Below are 25977 nucleotides of genomic sequence, written 5' to 3'. Positions count from 1 at the left end.
AGAATACTATAAACTCCTCTACGCAAAGAAACTAGAAAATCTAGAAGAAATGGATAAATTCCTGGATACATACACCTTCCCAAGACTAAACCAAGATGAAGTCTAATGTCTGAATAGACCAATAACAAGTTCAGAAATTGAGGCAGCAATTAATAGTCTACTAACCAAAAAAAGCCCAGGACCAGACGGATTCACAACCGAATTCTACCAGAGGTACAAAGAGGAGCTGGTACCATTCCTTCTGAAACTATGCCAAACAATAGAAAAAGAAGGACTCTTCCTTAACTCATTTTATGAAGTCAGCATCATCCTGATGCCAAAATTTGGCAGAGACACAACAAAAAGAAAATTTCAGGCCAATATTCCTGATGAACATTGATGGCGAAAATCCTCAATAAAATTTTAGCAAACCAAATCCAGCAACACATAAAAAAAAACTTATCCACCACGATCAAGTCTGCTTCTTCCCTGAGCTGCAAGGCTTCTTCCGCATACACAAATCAATAAACGTAATCCATCACATAAACAGAACCAATGACAAAAACCACATGATTATCTCAATAGATGCAGAAAAGGCCTTTGATAAAATTCAACACTTCTTCAAGCTAAAAACTCCCAATAAACTAAGTATTGATGGAATGTATCTCACAATAATAAGAGCTATTTATGACAAACCTTCAGCCAATATCATACTGAATGGGCAAAAGCTGGAAGCATTCCCTTTGAAAACCGGCATAAGAGAAGGATGCACTCTCTCACCACTTCTATTCAACATAGAATTGGAAGTTCTGGCCAGGGCAATCAGGCAAGAGAGAAAAATAAAGGGTATTCAAATAGGAAAAGAGGAAGTCAAATTGTCTCTGTTTGTAGACTACGTGGTTGTGTATTTAGAAAACCCCATTGTCTCAGACCAAAATGTCCTTCAGTTGATAAACAACTTCAGTAATGTCTCAGGAAACAAAATGAATGTGCAAAAATCACAAGCATTTCTATATATCAACAACAGACCAGCAGAGAGCCAAATCATGAGTGAATTGCCATTCACAATTTCTACTAAGAGAATAAAATACCTAGGAATACAACTTACAAGGGATGTGAAGGACCTCTTCAAGGAAAACTACAAACCACTGTTCAAGGAAATAAGAGAGGACACAAACAAATGGTAAAATATTCCATGCTCATGGATAGAAAGAATCAATATCATGAAAATGGCCATACTGCCCAAGGTAATTTATAGATTCAATGCTATCCCCATCAAGCTACCATTGACACTCTTCACAGAATTAGAAAAAAAAATACTTTAAATTTCATATGCAACCAAAAGAGAGCCCATATAGTCAAGACAATCCTAAGCAAAAAGAACAAAGGCATCATGCTACCTGACTTCAAATTATACAAGGCTACAGTAACCAAAACAGCATGGTACTGGTACCAAAACTGATATATAGACCAATGGAACGGAACAGAGGCCTCAGAAATAACGCCACACATCTACAACCGTTTGATCTTTGACAGACCTAACAAAAACAAACAATGGGAAAGGGATTCCCTATTTAATAAATGGTGTTGGGAAAACTGTCTGGCCATATGCAGAAAACTGAAACTGGACTCCTTCCTTATGTCTTATACAAAAATTAACTCAAGGTGGATTAAAGACTTAAACATAACATGTAAAACCCTAAAAACCCTAAAAGAAAACCTAAGCAATACCATTCAGGATATAGACATGGGCAAAGACTTCAGGACTAAAACACCAAAAGACATGGCAACAAAAGCAAAATTGACAAATGGAATCTAATTAAACCAAAGAGCTTCTACACAGCAAAAGAAACTAGCATTGGAGTGAACAGACAACCTATCAAATGGGAGAAAATTTTTGCAATCTATCCATCTGACAAAAGGGCTAATATCCAGAATCAACACACCTCATTTTTCTATGCTATTCTACGCTAATCTACTGTCGTTGTTGTGTATTCTTCTATGTTTTTTATGTGACTCCATGGCTGAGAAAGTTTGTTACATTTATGGAGAGTTGAGAAGAAGAAAAAATAAGAAGTAGTAGGAGGAGAAAGATGCAAAGAAGGAGGATAAGCAGGAAGGAGAAGAGCAAGAGGAGGAAGAAGAAAGAGAGGAAGAAAAAGAAAGGGAGCAAGAGGAGGTGGAGAAGAGGAGAAAGTAAATATGAGAATAGCATTGTAAAAATTAACCAATGTTAATTTTTTTCATTTTGAAAAATGTACTATTGTTATGTAAGATATTAATATTTGGCCAATTTGGGTGTCTTTAGATGTGAGTCACTGTGAAAAAAGCAGCATCGCATTAGTGGTGTATCTGCCAAGTTTTCATAGCCTAAGCCTGGTCATGAAAAACACCAAACAATATGAGCCTTACTTCCCACAGAATAAATTGGCACCGTCATGAAAGAGAGGGTAAGACAGAAGAATTGCTCCAAATTAAAGGGCAGTAAAGAGATGTGATAATTCAGTGCAACATTTAATCCTGGATTAGATCCTGGACCAAAAATATAAAATACGAATTATTGAGACCATTAGCAAAATTTGAATGGAATCTGTAAAGTGAATGGCAATGTTTACTAATTTGGAGGTTGTAATGGTGGTATGGTGAAAAAAGTCATTACTTTAGGCAAATGTATACTATAATGTTATAAATTTGCAGCATCAGACTTACGCCATATTCTTAACTTATTCAGAAAAAGAATAATGCAACGTTTATATTGAACCATATAGTTATTTATTGACAGGGAGAGAGAGAGAGAGCATATATCATAAGTCATTGACAATTGGGGAGTCTGAGTAAAGAAGATATATACTTTTTGTACTGTTCATACAGCTTTTTTAAAGTTTGAAATTATTTCAAGAAATGATGTCTCATGTGGTTCTAGTAGATGATTAAAACAAATACATAGTTTGATGAAGAGGAGCTGCTACCCAGTGATGAAGAAATGATACTAATTAAAAGAGATGGAAAACATGTGAAGGCATTAATTAATCTAGATTTCTTATTAAATAGGGAATCCTTTCCCCATTGCTTGTTTTTGTCAGGTTTGTCAAAGATCAGATAGTTGTAGATATGCGGCATCATTTCTGAGGGCTCTGTTCTGTTCCATTGGTCTATATCTCTGTTTGGGTACCAGTACCATGCTGTTTTGGTTACTGTAGCCTTGTAGTATAGTTTGAAGTCAGGTAGCGTGATGCCTCCAGCTTTGTTCTTTTGGCTTAGGATTGACTTAGCAATGCAGGCTCTTTTTTGGTTCCATATGAACTTTAAAGTAGTTTTTTCCAATTCTGTGAAGAAAGTCATTGGTAGCTTGATGGGGATGGCATTGAATCTATAAATTACCTTGGGCAGTATGGCCATTTTCATGATATTGATTCTTCCTCCCAATGAGCATGGAATGTTCTTCCATTTGTTTGTATCCTCTTTTATTTCATTAAGCAGTGGTTTGTAGTTCTCCTTGAAGAGGTCCTTCACATCCCTTGTAAGTTGGATTCTTAGATATTTTATTCTCTTTGAAGCAATTGTGAATGGGAGTTCACTCCTGATTTGGCTCTCTGTTTGTCTGTGATTGGTGTATAAGAATGCTTGTGATTTTTGCACATTGATTTTGTATCCTGAGACTTTGCTGAAGTTGCTTATCAGCTTAAGGACATTTTGGGCTGAGATGATGGAGTTTTCCAGATATACAATCATGTCATCTGCAAACACGGATAATTTGACTTCCTCTTTTCCTAATTGAATACCCTTTATTTCCTTCTCCTGCCTGATTGCCCTGGCCAGAACTTCCAACACTATGTTGAATAGGAGTGGTGAGAGAGGGCATCCCTGTCTTGTGCCAGTTTTCAAAGGGAATGCTTCCAGTTTTTGCCCATTCAGTATGATATTGGCTGTGGGTTTGTCATAGATAGCTCTTACTATTGTGAGATACATCCCATCAATACCTAATTTATTGAGAGTTTTTAGCATGAAGGTTGTTGAATTTTGTCAAAGGCCTTTTCTGCATCTATTGAGATAATCATGTGGTTTTTGTCTTTGGTTCTGTTTATATGCTGGGTTACGTTTATTGATTTTCGTATGTTGAACCAGCCTTGCATCCCAGCGATGAAGCCCACTTGATCATGGTGGATAAGCTGTTTGATATGTTGCTGGATTCGGTTTGCCAGTATTTTATTGAGGATTTTTGCATCTGTGTTCATCAGGGATACTGGTCTAAAATTCTCTTTTTTTGTTCTGTCTGCCAGGCTTTGGTATCAGGATGATGCTGGCCTCATAAAATGAGTTAGGGAGGATTCCTTCTTTTTCTGTTGATTGGAATAGTTTCAGAAGGAATGGTACCAGCTCCTCCTTGTACCTCAGGTAGAATTTGACTGTGAATCCATCTGGTCCCGGACTTTTTCTGGTTGGTAAGCTATTAATCATTGCTTCAATTTCAGAGCCTGTTATTTGTCTATTCAGAGATTCAACTTCTTCCTGGCTTAGTCTTGGGAGGATTTATGTGTCCAGGAATTAATCCATTTCTTCTAGATTTTCTAGTTTATTTGCGTAGAGGTGTTTATAGTACTTTCTGATGGTAATTTGTATTTCTGAGGGATCGGTGGTGATATCCCCTTTGTCATTTTTTATTGTGTCTATTTGATTCTTCTCTCTTTTCTTCTTTATTAGTCTTGCTAGCGGTCTATCAATTTTGTCGATCTTTTCAAAAAACCAGCTCCTGGATTCATTGATTTTTGAAGGGTTTTTTGTGTCTCTATTTCCTTCAATTCTGCTCTGATTTTAGTTATTTCTTGCCTTCTGCTAGCTTTTGAATATGTTTGCTCTTGCTTCTCTAGTTCTTTTAATTGTGATGTTAGAGGACTTCATGTCTAAAACACCAAAAGCAATGGCAACAAATGCCAAAATTGACAAATGGCATCTAATTAAACTAAAGAACTTCTGCACAGCAAAAGAAACTACCATCAGTGTGAACAGGCAACCTACAAAATGGGAGAAAATTTTCGCAACCTACTCATCTGACAAACGGCTAATATCCAGAATCTACAATGAACTCAAACAACTTTACAAGAAAAAAACAAACAATCCCATCAAAAACTGGGTGAAGGACATGAACAGACACTTCTCAAAAGAAGACATTTATGCAGCCAAAAAAACACATGCAAAAATGCTCATCATCACTGACCATAAGAGAAATGCAAATCAAAACCACAGTGAGATACCATCTCACACCAGTTAGAATGGCCATGATTAAAAAGTCAGGAAACAACAGGTGCTGGAGAGGATGTGGAGAAATAGGAACACTTTTACACTGTTGGTGGGGCTGTAAACTAGTTCAACCATTGTGGACGTCAGTGTGGCAATTCCTCATGGATCTAGAACTAGAAATACCATTTGACCCAGCCATCCCATTACTGGGTATATACCCAAAGGACTATAAATCATGCTGCTATAAAGACACATGCACATGTATGTTTATTGTGGCACTATTCACAATAGCAAAGACTTGGAACCAACCCAAATGTCCAACAATGATAGACTGGATTAAGAAAATGTGGCATATATACACCATGGAATACTATGCAGCCATAAAAAATGATGAGTTCATGTCCTTTGTAGGGACATGGATGACACTGGAAACCATCATTCTCAGTAAACTATTGCAAGGACAAAAAACCAAACACCACATGTTCTCTCTCACTCATAGGTGGGAATTAAACAATGAGAACTCATGGACACAGGAAGGGGAACATCACACTCCGGGGACTGTTGTGGGGTGGGGGGAGGGGGGAGGGACAGCATTAGGAGATATACCTAATGCTAAATGACGAGTTCATGGGTGCAGCAAACCAACATGGCACATGGATACATATGTAACAAACCTGCACATTGTGCACATGTACCCTAAAACCTAAAGTATAATAGTAAAAAAAATAAAAAATAAAAAAAAATAAAATGTGGTACATATGCACCATGGAATACTATGCAGCCATAAAAACAAAAGAGATCACGTCCTTTGCGGAAAGATGGATCAAGCCAAAGGCCATTATTCTTCTCAAACCAGTGCATGAACAGAAAACTAAATACTGCATGTTCTCACTTATAAGTGAGAGCTAAATGATGAGAATACACAGACACATAAAGGGGAACAACTCACACTGGGGTCTTTTGGAAGGTAGAGGGTGGGAGGAGGGAGAGGATAAGGAAAAATAAATAAAGGGTACTAAGGTTAATACCTGAGGGATGAAATAATCTGTATAGCAAACGCCATGACACGTTAACCTATATAACAAATCTGTACATGCATCCCCGAACTTAAAAGTTAAATAAAAAAAACTTATACACCCATAACTTTTATACATACAAATAAATTATGCATTACTTAATAACATGGATACATTTTAATAAATGCATCATTAGGTGATTTCATCATTGTGCAAACATCAGAGTGTTTTTACACAAACCTAGATGATATAGCCCACTATAAAAATGGCCTATATGGTATAGCCTATTGTTCCTGAGCTACAAATCTCTACAACATGTTACCGTACTGAATACTGTAGGCAATTGTAACACAGGGTAAGTATTGGTGTATCTAAACATAGAACAGTACAGTAAAAAATATGGCATTATAATCATATTGCACCATGGTTTTATATGTAGCTTATCATTGATGAAATTCCATTATATGGCTCATGACTGAATAGAAAAATAGCCAGCTACTATTTATTGAACATTTAATAATGTAGGCACTGGGTGTCTAATTTATATTCATATTTATGGCACTGGTTCTTCATCTGCAAAACTAGGGTAATGATTTCATGTATATATGAAATCACATATATAAGTTATATATAATACATATGATATATAATTTCATGTACTTGACATACCATAAATGAAATATATATAAATAAAATATATGTAAATAAAAATATATTTATATTTTATAAATTATGTATTATATATCATAGAATTTTATATATGATATATCGTATATGCAATTTCATATATATGATATATATTACATATGTAAAATCATATATATGAAATTATGTGTATTTATGAATATACATAAAATCATATTTGTAATATATACATTTCTTAAGATTCAGGTAAACAGGAAAAAAGTATATGTGATGATATATATGTAATGTGATGAATTTGTTAACTAGCCTGATTTAATATTCCACATTATAAATGTGTAATATCATGACATTGCACCCCATAAACCTAGAAAATTATGCCAATTAAAAATATAATTATATTTTTAAATAAACAATTATAAATTTAAAAAGGAAAGACCTTGGAACAACTGCTGGCTTATGGTAAGGTTATCCATAAATGTTGACTATTAAGAGTATCAAATTATGGAATCCTCACAACAACCTTCTAAAGTAGATACCAGTTTTGCCCCCAGTTACAGGTGATTACATGTAGGTCCAGAGACAGTCTATAACTTGAGCGTGGTTGCACACATAGTAGGTAGCAAAAAAATGATCCAAACTTAGGAATTTCTAACATTTTTCACTATAACAAACTTCCCTAACAAACTTCCCCTCCAAAAACTTATTTGATAATCTATTTAACGTTAAGATGTTTATATCTCAGTATTTTTTTTCCAGGGACATTATTTTCACTTTCTATCCTAATAACTCCATTGAATTCACACTTCTCACATCCAACATGACTTTCCCTCTAGAGTAATTTTTCTCCAACTTGCCTTAGCAGGTAATTCCTACTTATTATTTTATACATCATCTTTTTAAGAGTTGAAAATTTAGCTACCCACATTTTTTATTGTTGCTTTTAGATCATTACTCCTTCATTATCTTCCCAAACCCCAAGTTCCTCAGAAACCCATAAATTCTACCTCAGTCTACTGTTATCCATTCTTCTTACTTGTTGTCTTATGTTGACTCCTGCTCCATCTCTCTCAGTTACTAAAGATCTTAGCACCTGAATCATTGTATTTCTTTCTGCTTTAAAATCTGTCATGATCCTGAATGGTGTCACACCCATATGGGTAATGATATCATTCTGGGCAATTGATTTCCTACTTTTTCACCTTAAGTGATCTCCACTGACAATATATTTAGCTTTTACATGGCCATGCACCACACCTTGCCATGATTTGAAGTTTAATCACATATGATCTCTGATATCCCCTTTCTCATTAAACTCATCAAAACTTCCTATCTCTTCACTCTTTTAATTATAATTTAAACTCTCATGTAATGAAAATTACTGAGATAAATCATTTGATTGTTTACCTCTCACTTCAACCTTTTCTCCTTTGCTAACAGCACTTCTTTTATCTTTACTTAATTTCTTTTTTTTTTCTTTTTCAGACTGAGTCTCACTCTGTTGCCCAGCCTGGAGTACAGTGGTATGATCACAGCTCACCACAACCTCCACCTCCTGGGTTCAAGCGATTATCCTGCCTCAGCCTCCCAAGTAGCTGGGACTACAGGCACGCACCACCATGCCTGGCTAATATTTGTATTTTTAGTAGAGACAGGTTTTCACTATGTTAGCCAGGCTGGTCTCAAACTCCTGACCTCGTGATCCACCTGCATCGACCTCCCAAAGTGCTGGGATTACAGGTGTGAGCCACTGCGTTCAGCCTCTTTACTTAATTTCGCAGCCAGTATATTAATTTTATAAAGTCACATTAACAGGGCTGCGTTCCAGCTGGTTGATCTAGCATATATTCTGTTTCTTTGCTTTTCTCATTTTCTGCAATCTACCTGCATTCCCTGGCTCATGGAAGCTTCCTACACTGTCAAAGCCATCAGTGCAGCAAATTGAAATATTTTTCTCTCTCTGAACTCTGCTTGCCTGATCATATCTCTTCCTATGCTTCTTTGGTCATGTTCAGTCTAGATCTCATGGTCCTTTCAGTTTTAGATCAATCTTATTGTCTTCTCCCCCTTTCTCTTCTTTTTTCTTTTTTCCTTCCCTTCCTTTCTCTTCCCTCCTCTACTTCATTCCTTTTTCTTCGTTTCCCACACTGTTTTCAACTTTGACTACACATTAGCATCAAAAGTTTTGTATAAATACTGCTGTCGGGAGCCTCACTCAGTATCTGTTAAGTCAGAATATCTTGGATGGAGCTAAGGCATCCATACTTTATAAAATCTCCCCAGGTGAATCTAATGTGGAATCAAGATTTTGAGCCTCTTCTCTACACTGTCCAGGGTAATTTTCTTCACTCTTGTTGTTTCTATAATATCATTAGCCATATGTTGATTTCCCATATAGATTTACAACTAAGACCTATCTTCTAAACTTTATATGTTTATACCCAATGCTTACTGGAAATCTCCATTTAGCACTAAAACAGAAGAGGGCAGCACTGAATTTATTTTTCCCAATCCCCTAAAGAGGAAAACAAAACACTTTACAGTCTTTCAAACGAGTTCCTTTTTGTCTGTCTCCAATGCCATTTTTAATTTGAACCATTGTCTTCTACCACCTTGCCTTCTCAATGCTCTGCCTCTCATCAACATAGCCACCTTTCAATTCACTTCACACCCTTTTGCTAGTGTAATCTTTCTCAAATGAAAATTGGCACATGACATCTATCTGCTTATGATGCATTGCCCTCCAAATAAAATTAAAACCTCAAGGCATGTTATACTTGAACATCAATAATCTGATACTTGCTAACTTTCTAGCTTTGTCTCATGCCATTAAAACCTCTTCCCTCGTACTCTATGTTTTACCCATTCTGACATATTTGTTGATTAAGGCTTTCTCCGAGGCTTTGGTGTAAGTATTTTCTGTGATTGGACTACCTTATCTCCACACCACCTGCTTTTAATCTCACTCATGCTGCTGGACTTGATGGCAGCTCCTTCAGTTGAGAAAGTCTTTTTTTTTTCTAGCTTAGGTACATAACTTTTAGAGGAATAGTTCTCAACATGTGATCTTTGTATCAACATCATCAGCATCACCTGGGAACTTGTTAGAAATTCAAATTGTCAAACACCATTTCAGACCTGCTAAATTCAAAACTATTTGCATTAACAAGTCCTCCAGGGGATTCTAAACCAAGTTAAAGTTTGAAAATTACTGCTTTAAAGCACAGAATTGCGATAAAATGTAAAAATTTTCATGCATGTTTTTCCTCACTGTATGAAATTACTTGACCGAGGTACTACATTTTTTTCATCACTGTCACTTCAGTGCTGACTACAGCACCAGAAATCTTGATATTCAAGAAATAGTTGTTATATTTTTGAATAAATTATTATCTGAAAAATTAGAAGTTACTAAATTTAGTAGCTTACCAGGCAATAGCTAAATTTTTGAGGCAAAGCGACTTTAAGGCATACCCCATAAGTACCTAACAGCTTGTCCCTGAGCACTCCAAAATAACTTCAACATCAGAGGATTTTAGATTTGCCTGAATTTTCTCTAAGTTTATTTGAGTGGATTCAACTTCACACTTCCAAAATCACACTCCAACATGAGCTTATCCAGCTTCTATTTGAAAAACAGAAAATAAAATGTGAAAACACCAGCTTGTTCAGATTCAGACTTAGCTAACCCTTTTTTAAGACTCACTGTGTCACACGTTCTTTACTAGATGTGTTCACAAATGCCAATTTCAAAAGTTCTAAATTAATATAAAGAATAATAAGAATGGTAAGGTTTCCTTTAATATTTACATGTTTCAGTATTTTGTGATTTAGAATATATTTCACATCAATTGTCATTTTATCCTCACAGCTCCCCAGTGGATTGGTAGACTGGTAAAGTTTTAAGTCACCATTTTATAGATTAGAAAATTGAGACTGAGATTTTAAAAGACATACTCAAGCTACACACAAGAAGGGTAATGTAGGCAGACTAGACTAAGGTCTATAAATTCTAGGTTACTGATTTTCCCCATAAGCCATGATGCCTTCCAAATAGCACTAACTTTTTAAAATTACAGAATTTCTGATACATATTTACTGGTGCTAATAGACAGAACTCTCTAAAATGTAGAGTTTTGGAAAAAACAAACAAAACTTTGAACAACACTTCTATCCGTCATGCAACATTGTGAGGATCCCTGTTTCATTTGGTTGCCAGATGAGGCAAAATTAAGATCAACAACCACAGGGCAACCATCAGACTGACAGAAAATGCAAACAAAGAATGAGATGTAAAAACAGAATTATACCAATAAATTAGAAATATTTGTTTTAAAATCAAATTTTCAAACTAATATTCCATATACTTATCATGACCAACTGCCAATACTTTTCTTTCTTGAGCAAAAACAGCAAAGTAATTATTATGGCTTTGACTCCTGGTTTTTAATTATGAAACTCCAGAATAGTTTCAGTTCATAACTAATTTCAAAATTGCAAATGGAACTTTTAAGTGGAAAATGATTTATCAATATTAGTAAATAAAAGGTAATCTTCACATCAGTAATAATTGAAGTAGTCTTTGAGATGATACTCTGTTTATACATTTTTTACTATTACTCTTTAAGTTCTGAGTTACATGTGTAGAACGGGCAGTTTTGTTACATAGGTATACATGTGCCATGGTGGATTGCTGCACCCATCAACCCGTCACCTACATTACCTATTTCTCCTAATGTTATCCCTCCCCTATCCCCCCACAGGCCTGGTGTGTGATGTTCCCCTCCCGGTGTCCATGTGTTCTCATTGTTCAAATCCCACTTATGAGTGAGAACATGTGGTGTTTGGTTTTCTGATCTTGTGATAGTTTGCTGAGAATGATTATTTCCAGCTTCATCTATGTCCCTGCAAAGGACATGAACTCATCCCTTTTTATGGCTGCATAGTATTCCATGGTGTATATGTGCCACGTTTTCTTAATCCAGTCTATCATTGATGAGCATTTGGGTTGGTTCCAAGTCTTTGCTATTGTGAATAGTGCCGCAATAAACATACGTGTGCATGTGTCTTTATTGTAAAATGATTGATAATCTTTTGGGTATATGCCCAGTAATGGGATTGCTGGGTCAAATGGTATTTTTGGTTCTAGATCCTTAGGGAATCACCACACTATCTTCCACAATGGTGGAACTAATTTACACTCCAACCAACAGTGTAAAAGCGTTCCTATTTTTCCACAACCTTTCCAGCGTCTGTTGTTTTCTGACTTTTTAATGATTGCCATTCTACCTGGCATGAGATGGTATCTCATTGTGGTTTTGATTTGCATTTCTCCAATGATCAGTGATGATGACCATTTTTTCATATGTTTGTTGGCTGCATAATTGTCTTCTTTTGAGAAGTGTCTGTTCACATGCTTTGCCCACTTTTTGATGGGGTTGCTTGCTTTTTTCTTGTAAATTTGTTTAAGTTCTTTGTAGATTCTGGATATTAGCCCTTTGTCAGATGGATAGATTGCAAAAATTTTTTCCCATGCTATAAGTTTCCTCTTCACTCTGATGATAGTTTCTTTTGCTGTGCAGAAGCTCTTTAGTTTAATCAGATCTTGTTTGTCAATTTTGGCTTCTGTTGCAATTGCTTTTGGTGTTTTAGTCATGAAGTCTTTGACCATGCCTATGTCCTGAATGGTATTGCCCAGGTTTTCTTCTAGGATTTTTATGGTCCTAGGTCTTACATTTAAGTCTTTGATTCATTCTGAGTTGATTTTTGTATAAGGTGTAAGGAATGGGTTCAGTTTCAGTTTTCTGCATATGGCTAGCCAGTTTTCCCAACACTGTTTATTCAATGGAAAATATTTTCCCCATTGCTTGTGTGTGTCAGGTATGTGAAAGATCAGATGGTGGTAGATGTGTGGTGTTATTTCTGAGGCCACCGTTCTGTTCCATTAGTCTATATGTTTGTTTTGGTACCAGTACCATGCTGTTTTGGTTACTGTAGCCTTGTAGTATAGTTTGAAGTCAGGTAGCATGATGCCTCCAGCTTTGCTCTTCTTGCCCAGGATTGTCTTGGCTATGAGGGCTCTTTTTTGGTTCCATGTGATCTTTAAAATAGTTTTTTCCAATTCTGTGAAGAAAGTCACTGGTAGCTTGATGGACATAGCATTGAATCTATAAATTACTTTGGTCACTAAGGGCATTTTCACGATGTTGATTCTTCCTATACATGAGCATGAAATGTTTTAACATTTGTTTGTATCCTCTCTTATTTCCTTAAGCAGTGGCTTGTAGCTTTCCTTGATGAGGTCCTTCACATCCCTTGTAAGTTGTACTCCTAGGTATTTTATTCCCTTAGTAGCAAATGTGAATGGGAGTTCACTCATGATTTGACTCTCTGTTTGTCTGTTATTGGTGTATAGGAATGCTTGTGAATTTTGCACATTGATTTTGTATCCTGAGACTTTGCTGAAATTGCTTATCAGCTTAAGGAGATTTTGGGCCGAGGCAATGGGCTTTTCTAAATATACAATCATGTCGTCTGCAAACAGAGACAATTTGACTTCCTCTTTTCCTATTTGAATACTGTTTATTGCTTTCTCTTGCCTGATTGCCCTGGCCAGAACTTCCAACACTATTTTAAATAGGAGTGGTGAGAGAGTGCCAACTTGTCTTGTGCCGGTTTTCAAAGGGAATGCTTCCAGTTTTTGCCCATTCAGTAGGATATTGACTGTGGGTTTGTCGTAAATAGCTCTTATTATTTTGAGATATGTTCCATTGATACCTAGCTTATTGGGAGTTTTTAGCATGAAAGGCTGTTGAATTTCGTCGAAGGCCTTTTCTGCGTCTATTGAGATAATCATGTGGTTTTTGTCATTGGTTCTGTTTATGTGATGGATTACATTTATTGATTTGTGTATGTTGAATCATCCTTGCATCCCAGGAATGAAGCCAACTTGATGGTGGTGGATAAGCTTTTTGATGTGCTGCTGGGTTCGGTTTGCCAGTATTTTATTGAGGATTTTTGCATCGAAGTTCATCAGGGATATTGGCCTAAAATTCTCTTTTTTGTTGTTGTGTCTCTGCCAGGCTTTGGTATCAGGATGATGCTGGCCTCATAAAATGAGTTAGGAAGGATTCCCTCTTTTTTATTGATCAGAATAGTTTCAGAAGGAAAGGTACCAGCTCCTCTTTGTACCTCAGGTAGAATTCAGTTGTGAATCTGTCTGGTCCTGGACTTTTTTGGTTGGTAGGCTATTAATTATTGCCTCAATTTCAGTACCTCTTATTGGTCTATTCAGATATTCAACTTCTTACTGGTTTAGTCTTGGGAGGGTGAATGTGTCCAGGAATTTATCCATTTCTTCTAGAATTTCTAGTTTATTTGTGTAGAGGTGTTTATAGTATTCTCTGATGGTAGTTTGTATTTCTGTGGGATCAGTGGTGATATCTCCTTTATCATTTTTTATTGCATCTATTTTATTCTTCTCTCTTTTCTTCTTTATTAGTCTTGCTAGCAGTCTATTTTGTTGATCTTTTAAAAAACCGGCTCTTGGATGCATTGATTTTTGAAGGGTTTTTTTTTTTTTGTGTATGTTTCTATCTCCTTCAGTTCTGCTCTGATCTTAGTTATTTCTAGTTTTCTGCTAGCTTTTGAATTTGTTTCCTCTTGCTTCTCTAGTTATTTTAATTGTGATATTAGGGTGTCAATTTTAGATATCTCCTCCTTTCTCTTGTGTACATTTACTGCTATAAATTTCTTTCTACACACTGCTTTAAATGTGTCCCAGAGATTCTGGTATGTTTTGTCTTTATTCTCGTTGGTTTCAAAGAATATCTTTATTTCTGCCTTCATTTCGTTATTTACCCAGTCGTCATTCAGTAGCAGGTTGTTCAGTTTCCATGTAGTTGTGCGGTTTTCAGTGAATTAAACATATTAAAAAATTGTTTCTCATTCAAGAATGGTTTATTTATTTTATTCTTATTTATGTTATTGCACGATTCAATTTTTACGAAATGTTCAAAACACTTCATGAGTGAGTTTCTTAATCCTGAGTTCTAATTTGATTGCACTGTGGTCTGAGAGATAGTTCGTTGTGATTTCTCTTCTTTTACATTTGCTGAGGTGTGTTTTACTTCCAATTATGTGGTCAATTTTAGAATAAGTGTGATGTGGTGCTGAGAATAATGTATATTCTGTTGATTTGGGGTGGAGAGTTCTGTGGATATCTATTAGGTCCGCTTGGTCCAGAGCTGAGTTCAAGTCCCGGATATCCTTGTTAATTTTCTGTCTCATTGATCTGTCTAATATTGACAGTGGGGTATTAAAGTCTCCGATTATTATTGTGTGGGAGTCTAAGTCTCTTTGTAGGTCTCTGAGAACTTGCTTTATGAATCTGGGTGCTCCTGTATTGGGTGCATATATATTTAGGATAGTTAGCACTTCTTGTTGGATTGATCCCTTTACCATTATGTAACGGCCTTCTAAGTCTCTTTTGATCTTTGTTGGTTTAAAGTCTGTTATATCAGAGACAGGATTGTAACCCCTGCCTTTTTTTTTTTTTTTTTTTGCCTTCCATTTGCTTGGTAGATCTTCCTCCATCCCTTTATTTTGAGCCTATGTGTGTCTTTGCACGTGAGATGGGTCTCCTGAATACAGCACATGGATGGGTCTTGACTCTTTATCCAATTTGCCAGTCTGTGTCTTTTAATTGGGACATTTAGCACATTTACATTTAAGGTTAATATTGTTATGTGTGAATTTGGTCCTGTCATTATGAGACTAACTGGTTATTTTGCCCATTAATTGATGCAATTTCTTCATAGCGTTGATGGTCTTTACCATTTGGCATGTTTTTGTAGTGACTGGTACTGGTTTTTCCTTTTCATGTTTAGTGCTTCCTTCAGGAACTCTTGTAAGGCAGGCCTAGTGATGACAAAATCTCTCAGCATCTGCTTGTCTGTAAAGGATTTTATTTATTCTTCACTTACAAAGCTTACTTTGGCTGGATATGAAATTCTGGGTTGAGAATTCTTTTCTTTAAGAATGTTGAATATTGGCCCCCACTCTCTTCTGGCTTGTGGAGTTTCTGCCAAGAAATCCGCTGTTAGTCTGATGAGCCTCCCCTTGTGGGTAACCCGACCTTTCTCTCTGGCTCCCCTTAACATTTTTTTCCTTCATTTCAACCTCAGTGAATCTGACAATTATTTGTCTTGGGATTGCTTTTCTCAAGGAGTATCATTGTGGTGTCCTCTGTATTTCCTGAATTTGAGTGTTGGCCTTCCTTCTTAGGTTGGGGAAGTTCTCCTAGATAATACTCTGAAGTGTGTTTTGTAACTTGCTTCCATTCTCCTTGTCACTTTCAGATACACCTATCAAACATATATTTGGTGTTTTCACATAGTCCCATATTTCTTGGAGGCTTTGTTCATTTCTTTTCACTCTTTTTTTTCTAATTTTGTCTTCTCATTTTATTTCATTAATTTGATCTTGAATCACTGATATCCTTTCTTCTGCTTGTTCTATTCGGCTATTGAAGCTTTTGTATGCTTCACTAAGTTCTCCTACTGTGGTTTTCAGCTCCATCAGGTCATTTAAGCTCTTCTCTACACTGGTTATTCTATTTAGCCATTTGTCTAACCTTTTTTTAAAATGTTTTTAGCTTCCTTGAGATGGGTTAGAACATGCTCCTTTAGCTTGGAGAAGTTTGTTATTACCAACCTTCTGAAGCCTACTTCTTACAACTCATCAAACTCATTCCCCTTCCAGTTTTGTCCCCTTTCTGGTGAGTAGTTATGTTCCTTTGAAGGAGAAGAGGTGTTCTGGTTTTTGAAATTTTCAGCCTTTCTGCTCTGGTTTCTCCCCATCTTTGTGGTTTTATCCACCTTAGTCTTTGATGTTGGTGACCTACGGATGGAGTTTTGGTGTGGATATCCTTTTTGTTGATGTTGATGCTATTCCTTTCTGTTTATTAGTTTTCCTTCTAAAAGACCTTCCCCTCAGCTGCAGGTCTGTTGGAGTTTGCTGGAGGTCCACTCCAGACCCTATTTGCCTGGGTATCATGAGCAGAGGCTGCAGAACGGCAAATATTGCTGCCTGATCCTTCCTCTGGAAACTTCACCCCAGAGGGGCACCCATCTGTATGAGGTGTCTGTTGGCCGATACTGGGAGGTGTCTCCCAGTCAGGCTACAATGGGGGTCAGGGACCCTCTTGAGGAGCCAGTCTGTCCATTATCGGAGCTCGAATGCCATGCTGGGAGAAACACTGCTCTCTTCAGAGCTGTCAGGCAGGGACATTTAAGTCTGCAGAAGCTGTCTGCTGCCTTTTGTTCAGATATGCCCTGCCCCTAGAGGTGGAATCTAGAGAGGCAGTAAGCCTTGCTGAGCTGCAGTGGGCTCTGCCCAGTTCGAAGTTCCCTGCTGCTTTGTTTACACTGTGAGCATAGAACCGCCTACTCAAGCCTCAGCAATGGTGAATGCCCCTCCCCCTGCCAAACTTCAGCATTCCAGTTCGATCTCAGACTGCTGCACTAACACTGAGCAGGCATCAGTGGGCGTGGGACCCGCCAAGCCAGGCACAGGAGGAAATCTCCTGGTCTGCCTATTGCAAAGACCATGGGAAAAGTGCAGTATTTGGACAGGAGCGTGCCACTCCTCTAGGTACAGTCGCTCACATCTCCCCTTGGCTAGGAAAGGGAAATCCCCTGACCCCTTGCACTTCCTGGGTGAGGTGATGCCCCACCCTTCTTCAGCTTGCCCTCCATCGGCTGCACCCACTGTCCAACTAGTCCCAATGAGATGAATCAGGTACCTCAGTTGGAAATGCAGAAATCGCCTTGCACAGACCTTCTGCATTGATCTCGCTGGGAGCTGTAGACCGGAGCAGTTCCTATTTGGCCATCTCGGAAGCCGGGCTGTTTATACTTTTTTAAGTATGAGTAGTATTTATGATGTAGCCAGAATAACAAATTAAAAAATTGTTTCTCATTCAAGAATGGTTTATTTTATTCTTATTTATATTATTCACATGATTCAATTTTTATGAAATGTTCAAAACAAACAAATATATACAAACATAAAGTAAACTACTTGTTGTCAGGCTGGAGGTGAATATTCTTAGTGATGATAAAATAATCAGAGAGTTTACTTTTGGAGTTATGAAAATGTTCTAAAATGAGACTGTAGCAAAGGTCATGAAACTTTGTGAATATACTAAAAACCATTGACTTGGACACTTACAACCAGTGAATTTTATATTATAAATTATATATCAATAAAGCTGTTTGAGAAGAAAAGACTATTGTTATCAGAACTGTTTTTTCCTAGAGATATAGGCACATAAATTAATAGAATGCAACAGAGTCCAAAATTAGGTATGTCTGTCTATCTATCTATCTATCTACCTATCCACCTACCTACCAATCACTCTTCTGGGTATGTATCTAAAGGAAATAAAATCAGCACTTCATAGAAATATCTGTACTCCCATGTTCATTATAGCATTATTCAAAATAGCCAATATATGAAAACAACCTTAGTGTCTGTGGAATTATGACTGGATAAAGGTATTGTGTTATACATACAATTGAATATTATTCAAATTTTTAAAGGTAGATCCTGCTATTTGTGGCAACAGAGATGAACCTGGAGGACATTATGCTAAGTTAAATAAGCTAGACACAGAAAAAAAAATACTACTTGATTTCTCTATGTAGAATTTTAAAACAATCTAAGAGAGTGGGATTGTTGTTATTACAGGTAAAGAGAAAATGGGGAGATGCACCTCATAGGGTATAAAGCTGCAGTTATGTAGCATAAATCTACAGAGATAAAATACAACATGACGACTGTAGTAAATACTATTGCATATTGACAATTTGCAAAAAGAATAGGCTTTATGTTCTTTTACCTCACAGAAGAAGATGACTATATGAGATAATGAATATGTTAACTGGCTTGACTGCAGTAATCAAGAATGGTTTAAATGCCACTCTAAATGGCAGTCCCTAATCTTTGCGAAACAATTCAGTTTTTATCTCCTTGAGCAGGTTTCTCTCCGGTGGCTCTAAAAAGGTAGTCTTTCCTATTTGTCAAGAGAACAGTTTACGTTTTCAACTATTTTTAGATCCAGACGTTGTCTAGGATTTCCTCAAACCAAGATGGTTTTATTTTCAATAATTTAGAGATTGTGCTGCAGTCTGTTAAAAGACAAACTTCAGCCAAAGTAAATTTAAAGAAGTTTACTTGAGCAATGAACGATTTGTAAATCAGGCAGCTCCCAGAATCACAGCAGATTCAGAGAGACTCCAGGGATGCCTCATAGTCAACAAATTTATAGACAAAAAAAGGGAAGTGACGTACAGAAATTGGAAGTGAGGTACAGAAATAGCTGAATTGTTGGATACAGGTTGGTGTTTGCCTTATTTGAACACTCAGCAGTGTATGAGTGGTTACTGTATGGCTGCTGGGATTGGCCAAGACTGAGCTATTGTTACAAGCACATACTCCTAAATTAGGTTTTCAATCTTGTCTACCTATTAAATTAGGATACAGATGATAACCCACAGGGACTCAAATATAGAAGTATGGAGTCCTTCTTGGGCCATATTTAAGTCGCTTTAACAATTCCCCCCTTTAGGTCATCTTCTCAATTTTGAGAGATTGGCCAAAACTTCGGTCATTGATGTCACTGTTACTATTGGTATTGAAACCCACTGGGAAACAATAAAACAGTCAGTTTTGCAAAAGTAGGAACAAAGACTGAGTAGAAGTACCTCCTTATGCTTGAATGTTCTTTTTACAGGAGAAAAACAAAACCTGGTCTGTTCTAGGACCTATGTGTTTCCTTAAAATCTTAATTTGATTATGTTACATTTAGCAAAAGTGATTCTATTTTTTGTTTGTTTGTTTAGTCTGTTGGTGCCAAGTACATGAGGTCAGTCCAAAACAATGACCTCCCATAATTTTGTTTTAAAAAATCCTCTATTTGTAGTAAAGTTCTCACTTAAGTGACAGTGTGACAAAACTTAGGGCCTTAGTGCCACTCTCAGTTACCATTATTTTGGATTTCCCGTCTCAGCATGTCATCCATAGGTTACAGTGTCCACATGGTCGCACATTTCTTTCAGCTCTTGTCATTACAGTTGAAGAGAGATTATTTTACATTCTAGACATGGCTGCATGCAAACATTTAAAATATTTGAGAGAATACTGTGCACCAGGGAGAATATTATTATGATTATTCGGATAATAATATCAAGAGTATGGAGTATGCTGCTAACCCAGAATCCCCATAAACCAAACCACATGAATTGAAATAGATCAAAGAATGAGCTAGATAGTCTACTCACTTAACTAAGCAGTCTTTTCATTAATTCCCTAGAACCGAATCTCTATAAAACCCAGTGTTTTCTCCATAGGCCATAAGTACTAGTAGCTGCACAGATACTGCTATTTAGGCAGTAAGTAATCTAGAGCAATTCGATTATTTAGCATAACTTTCACAAGAGAATGTAGAGTCTGCAGTGTAACCATAGCCTTTACAGTAGAATCTGCTATAGAGCCTATCATGACGGATACATTTATAACCATTGCCTGTTTTACTCCAAATCATAGAAAAATGACCTAACAAAGGATGCCCTTATAGAAGAATGAATGCTTCCTGGCAATGTTCAATTTAACTGACGATGTGGGTTAAAAGGAGTGAACTGATGTTCTGTTTCTGATTGATTACAAGGCAACCTATGTAACATTAAAGTTTCTCACCTACTTTGGGCCTTCTTTTATCTATCAAAGAATAAAGTTATCAATGTATAAAGCTATCTGTAAAATCCTTCTCAAATAAAAATATATCCAATAAGTGTAAATAACAGACCCTTTTTTCACTTCTGTTGTTCATAGAGGCATAAGCAAGGAAAAATATTTAAAGATAAGAGTTTCATGACAGTAGAGAAGTCTTGATCTAACATCTTGGGAAAAGCTGTTCACAACAGGGATGTCATCTTCTTCTGGGGAGAAACTTCCCTGATTAGCTTTACCTTAAGGGTTCCAATGGGTATACAGTTCCAAGAGTGTGGGGAGAGCCTTCTCAGTTGTGAGATTATGTCGCAAGGTTCAAGGTCCCAAGGTTTTGTTGCAGTGTGGATGGCAAGGGCAGTCTTTCTCTGATGTTTGCAGAAGATCCAGTCTTCAAGTTCTAGATTGTGAAGGGGTTGACTGTTCTCAGTGAAACACAAAGAGCTTTTTTTACCTGAAGAAAATACACTGTGGCATAATAATTAACTATAATATCATCACCCCTCTTGCATGGGAAAGCTTTTATACAACCAGAAAACATGCATTGAAAATGATAATTTAATGAAATCTCTTTATAAATGTTTAAATGGCCCATCAGGTAGCCAAATACACCTAGAGCTTTGATACTGATTTGACAAACTAAAAATTGGTTATAAACTATTTTAGCAATTTATAAGTTACCACACCAATATATTTAATTTAGATAATTTTATCTTTTCCATGATGAGCCATGGAATTCAGAAGTTTTAATAACAGATGTTCGAAGGACTCAAGAAGAGCAAGGTGGCCAACCTGGTTCTCCAAGGGTCTATGCTTAGTTAACATTAGACTTATGTCCTCTTGAATACCAGCTGTTTTTCCAATTTAGGTGCATAGTGCTGAAAACTGATGGGTTATCGTAGGTAATTTGACTTAAACCATGGAGTTTGTTCAAATTGCATATGTAAACAAATTCAGTATTGGCTGACTCAGCATGCAAAGTTGGCAAAGTATTTCTTTTGTATTCAATTAATTTTTGTTCTAGTGGAGTTAGCAGTTGAATAACCCAGGCAGCCTTTTCATTAAAGTTCCAGGAATTCTTACCCAGTTCAAATGATATGATTCTAAAGTTATGAGAAACCTGTATTTAAGAGTGCTTTTCAGGGCCCTTTTTATCCTTTCATGAACCTCCTAAAAGACATATTCTAGGATTTTTGGTACTTGTGAAGTTTTCAGAAACTGCATCAACATTAAACAATTAAATTAATGTGCAAATGACTTTAAATGGTAATAGTTAAAGACCAAATCGACAAGAAAATTTGGTTATTTCTGTAGTCTGCAATAACTTAACACAATAAACATAATTATGATTGATAGCATATACTTAGAAATATTAGAATATTAGAAATCCCGTATGATTTTGAAACATATATTAATATTATTTACTAAAATATAACCTGAAGAAGGTTAAACATTATCTTTTATTTCGACAATGTTTCCCATGTAATTAAACATGTCAAATAATTCTGTTTACCTATCTTTTGGATGACTCAGGGGCCCTTTGTAGCATTTCAAAGTTAGAGGTCAGAAAAGACAATTAGGAGGCTGAAATTTGATTTTGGGAAGCCTATCAAGCATATTAAAGGTTTAAAACTTGATATTATGAAATAGAATTCCAGTTTACCATAAGTCATTCATTTAGCCAAAATTATGACTCAAAAATTTCTTAAAAGGTAAAAACATTTACTCATTGATAGAAAGAAGACATCTTTCCAAAAAATCTGTCTCTTATTCCCCCTCCCACCCCTTTCTTTGTTAGTTTATTCAAAAGCCAAACAAAAATCTTTCAATATCTTTTAATATTACATAAAAATCTTGTTCAAGAGAGAAAGCCAAATTTCACCCTTGCCTTAGTGTACTATTAATGTCAACCCCAATTTTTAATAAAACCTTATAGCCAGATCTATCCAATTATAATCATTTTGATCATAAAGTGAGATACTCATAAACGTTTTATATCCCTTTACAAATTTTTATTAAAGAGCAGATCAGCGTTCAAGGGAAACCCTGTTGTGCTTTTATTCCAAAGTTCAATTTCAACTGAATAACATCCTTTTAACTTTAATTAATATGTTCACACACAGAATTTACTTTACAAGATTAATTTTTACAAACCTTATACAACTGGTTCAAACCATTAGCTTTGTCTTATCTAATTACAAATAGTCCTTTAAACCGCTAAGCTAGGCAAAAATTTACATTTCCATGCCTTTTTACAGTTTTTACTAAAAACACATTTTTGTTTTCTTACACAGCTTGTGTATAAAACTTTTTTTTACTGTAGTTTCAATTACATGTGATAATGGTAACTCTTAGCAATTTTTAGTTTTGGTGAAAAATCTGGTAAGTTTTTTTAACTGTGTAGTATGTGTGGACCATAGGTCCCCAGAAAGATAAGGTCCAACTGTTTCCAGCATAGCTAGAAGTGTGGCTAACTCCAACTGTCTCCAGGCCTTACCTAGTTGTAAAGCAGGCCAGTTGAACAATTTTCAAAAATTGACATTGAAGCATTTAGTAAACCTAATATCTGACCTGCCTAATTTAGACCAAGTGTCTTTATTTTTACCAATAATCTTAAAGCTCTTTTTATTTTCCAAAAATTACTGAAGTCACATGAAATAAAAGAGAAAACAGCTTTATGTTCTTTTACATTTTTTATTTAAGTGCTTATTTTTCTTTAAACCAATTAATTAGAGTTCTTTTACATAAACATCTCACATACAACACATATATAACTACAAACCAGATAGACAGAAGATTCAGTATTTGTAAGATTTTTTATTTGACAGTTTTTAAGTTTTTTTTTTTATTATTTGATTACTGGCATTAGGGTGGAGTCCCTGGAGGAACAGGGCCAGGAAAGTATGCAGTTTCTACAGCCTGATAAGCAGGCACATCTGGAAGACAAAAACAGGTCTCCAAAATTAAGGGTCTCATTTTTAAAACAGATCTTAGATCCTCCTAAAAAAGGAAAATGCTATGTGAGAAGACAGTGAAATGTTTTTAGCATGCATTTTATTGCATGGCAACCCAAAACCAATTAGCCAATTTTGAGATTAGTCCATCCCCCATGGGAGTCTTATTTATCGGTGGGGGATGGGAATGATGTCATAACTTCAAGATTACTAAAAGAATGCTTTGCTGATCCAAATGTGCAAAGACCCACTCAGGTCTTTCAGGTCTTTGCACTTGGGTCTTTGCCAATAGCCATTCTTTTTTTTTGTTTTGTTTTTTGTTTTGTTTGATTCTTTTTTTCTCTTTTTTAAAATTTTTCTTTAAGTTCTGGGATACATGTGCAGAATGTGCAGGTTTGTTACATAGGTATACATGTGTCATGGTGGTTTGCTATACCTGTCATCTAGGTTTGACAACCCACATACATTAGTTTTTTGTCCTAATGCTCTCTCTCCTCTTGTCCCCTACCCCTCAACAGGCCTTGGTGTGTGATGAACTCCTTCCTGTGTCCATGTGTTCTCCCTGCTCAACACCCACTTATAAGTGAGATCATATGGTGTTTGGTTTTCTGTTCCTGTGTTAGTTTGCTGAGAATGATGGTTTTCAGCTTCATCCATGTCCCTGCAAAGACATGCACTCTTTATTTATGGCTGCATAATATTCCATGGTGTATATGTGCCACATTTTCTTTATCCGGTCTATCACTGATGGGCATTTGGGTTGGTTCCAAGTCTTTGCTATTGTAAATAGTGCTGCAATAAACATATGTATGCATGTGTCTTTATAGTAGAATGATGAATAATCCTTTATGTATATATCCAGTAATGGGATTTCTGTGTCAAATGGTATTTCTCGTTCTAGATTCTTGGTGAATTGCCACACTGTCTTCCACAATGGTTGAACTAATTTACACTCCCACCAACAGTGTAAAAGCATTCATATTTCATCACATCCTCACCAGCATCTTTTGTTTCCTGACTTTTTAATGATCGCCATTCTAACTGGCATGAGATGATATCTCATTGTGGTTCTGATTTGCATTTCTCTAATGACCAGTGATGATGAGCTTTTTCTCACATGTTTTTTGGCCACATAAATGTCTTCTTTTGATAAGTGTCTGTTATTATATTTCACCTACTTTTTGATGGTTTTTTTTTCTAGTAAATTTGTTTAAGTTTCTTGTAGATTCTACATATTAGCCCTTTGTCAGATGGATAGATTGCAAAACTTTTCTCCCATTCTGTAGGTGGCCTGTTCACTCTGATGATAGGTTTTTTTTTTTTTCTTGCTGTGCAGAAACTCTTTAGTTTAATTGGATCCCATTTGTCAATTTTGGCTTCTGTTGCAATTGATTTCAGTGTTTTAGTCATGAAGTCTTTGCCCATGCCTATGTCCTGAATGGTATTGCCTAGGTTTTCTTCTAGGGTTTTTATGGTTTTAGGTTTTCTGTTTAAGTCTTTAATCCATCTTGAGTTAATTTTTGTGTAAGGCATAAGGAAAGGGTCCAGTTTCAGTTTTCCTCATATGGCTAACCAGTTTTTTCAATTCCATTTATTCAGTAGGGAATCCTTTCCCCATTATTTGTTTTGCTAGACTTGTTGAAGATCAGATGGTTGTAGATGTGTGGTGTTATTTCTGAGGCCTCTGTTCTGTTCCATTCATCTATATGTTTGTTTTGGCACCAGAACCATGCTGTTTTGGTTATTGGAGCCTTGTAGTATAGTTTGAAGTCAGGCACCATAATGCCTCCAGCTTTGTTCTTTTTGCTTAGGATTGTCTTGGTTATATGGGCACTTTTTGGTTCCACATAAAATTTAAAGTAGTTTTTTCTAATTCCATGAAGAAAGTCAATGATAGCTTGATGGGAGTAGCATTGAATTTATAAATTACTTTGAGCAGTATGGCCATTGTTATGATATTGATTCTTCCTATCCATGAGAATGGAATGTTTTTCCATTTGTGTCCTCTCTTATTTTCTTGAGCAGTTGTTTGTAGTTTTCCTTGAAGAGGTCCTTCACATCCCTTAGGAGTTGTATTTCTAAATATTTTACTCTCTGTAGCAATTTTGAATGGGAGTTCACTCATGGTTTGGCTCTCTGCTTGTCTATTGTTGGCGTATAGGAATGCTTGTGATTTTTGCACATGGATTTTGTATCCTGAGACTTTGTTGAAGTTGTTTGTCAGCTTAAGGAATTTTGAGGCTGAGACAGTGGGGTTTTCTAAATATACAATCGTGTCATCTGCAAACAGAGACAATTTGACTTCCTCTTTTCTCTTCAAATATCCTTTATTTCTTTCTCTTGCCTGACTTCCCTGGCCA

This window comes from Symphalangus syndactylus, chromosome X, assembly GCF_028878055.3.
Source record: "Symphalangus syndactylus isolate Jambi chromosome X, NHGRI_mSymSyn1-v2.1_pri, whole genome shotgun sequence".
NCBI classification, from domain to species: domain Eukaryota; kingdom Metazoa; phylum Chordata; class Mammalia; order Primates; family Hylobatidae; genus Symphalangus; species Symphalangus syndactylus.
This window is presented reverse-complemented; position numbering follows the sequence as displayed.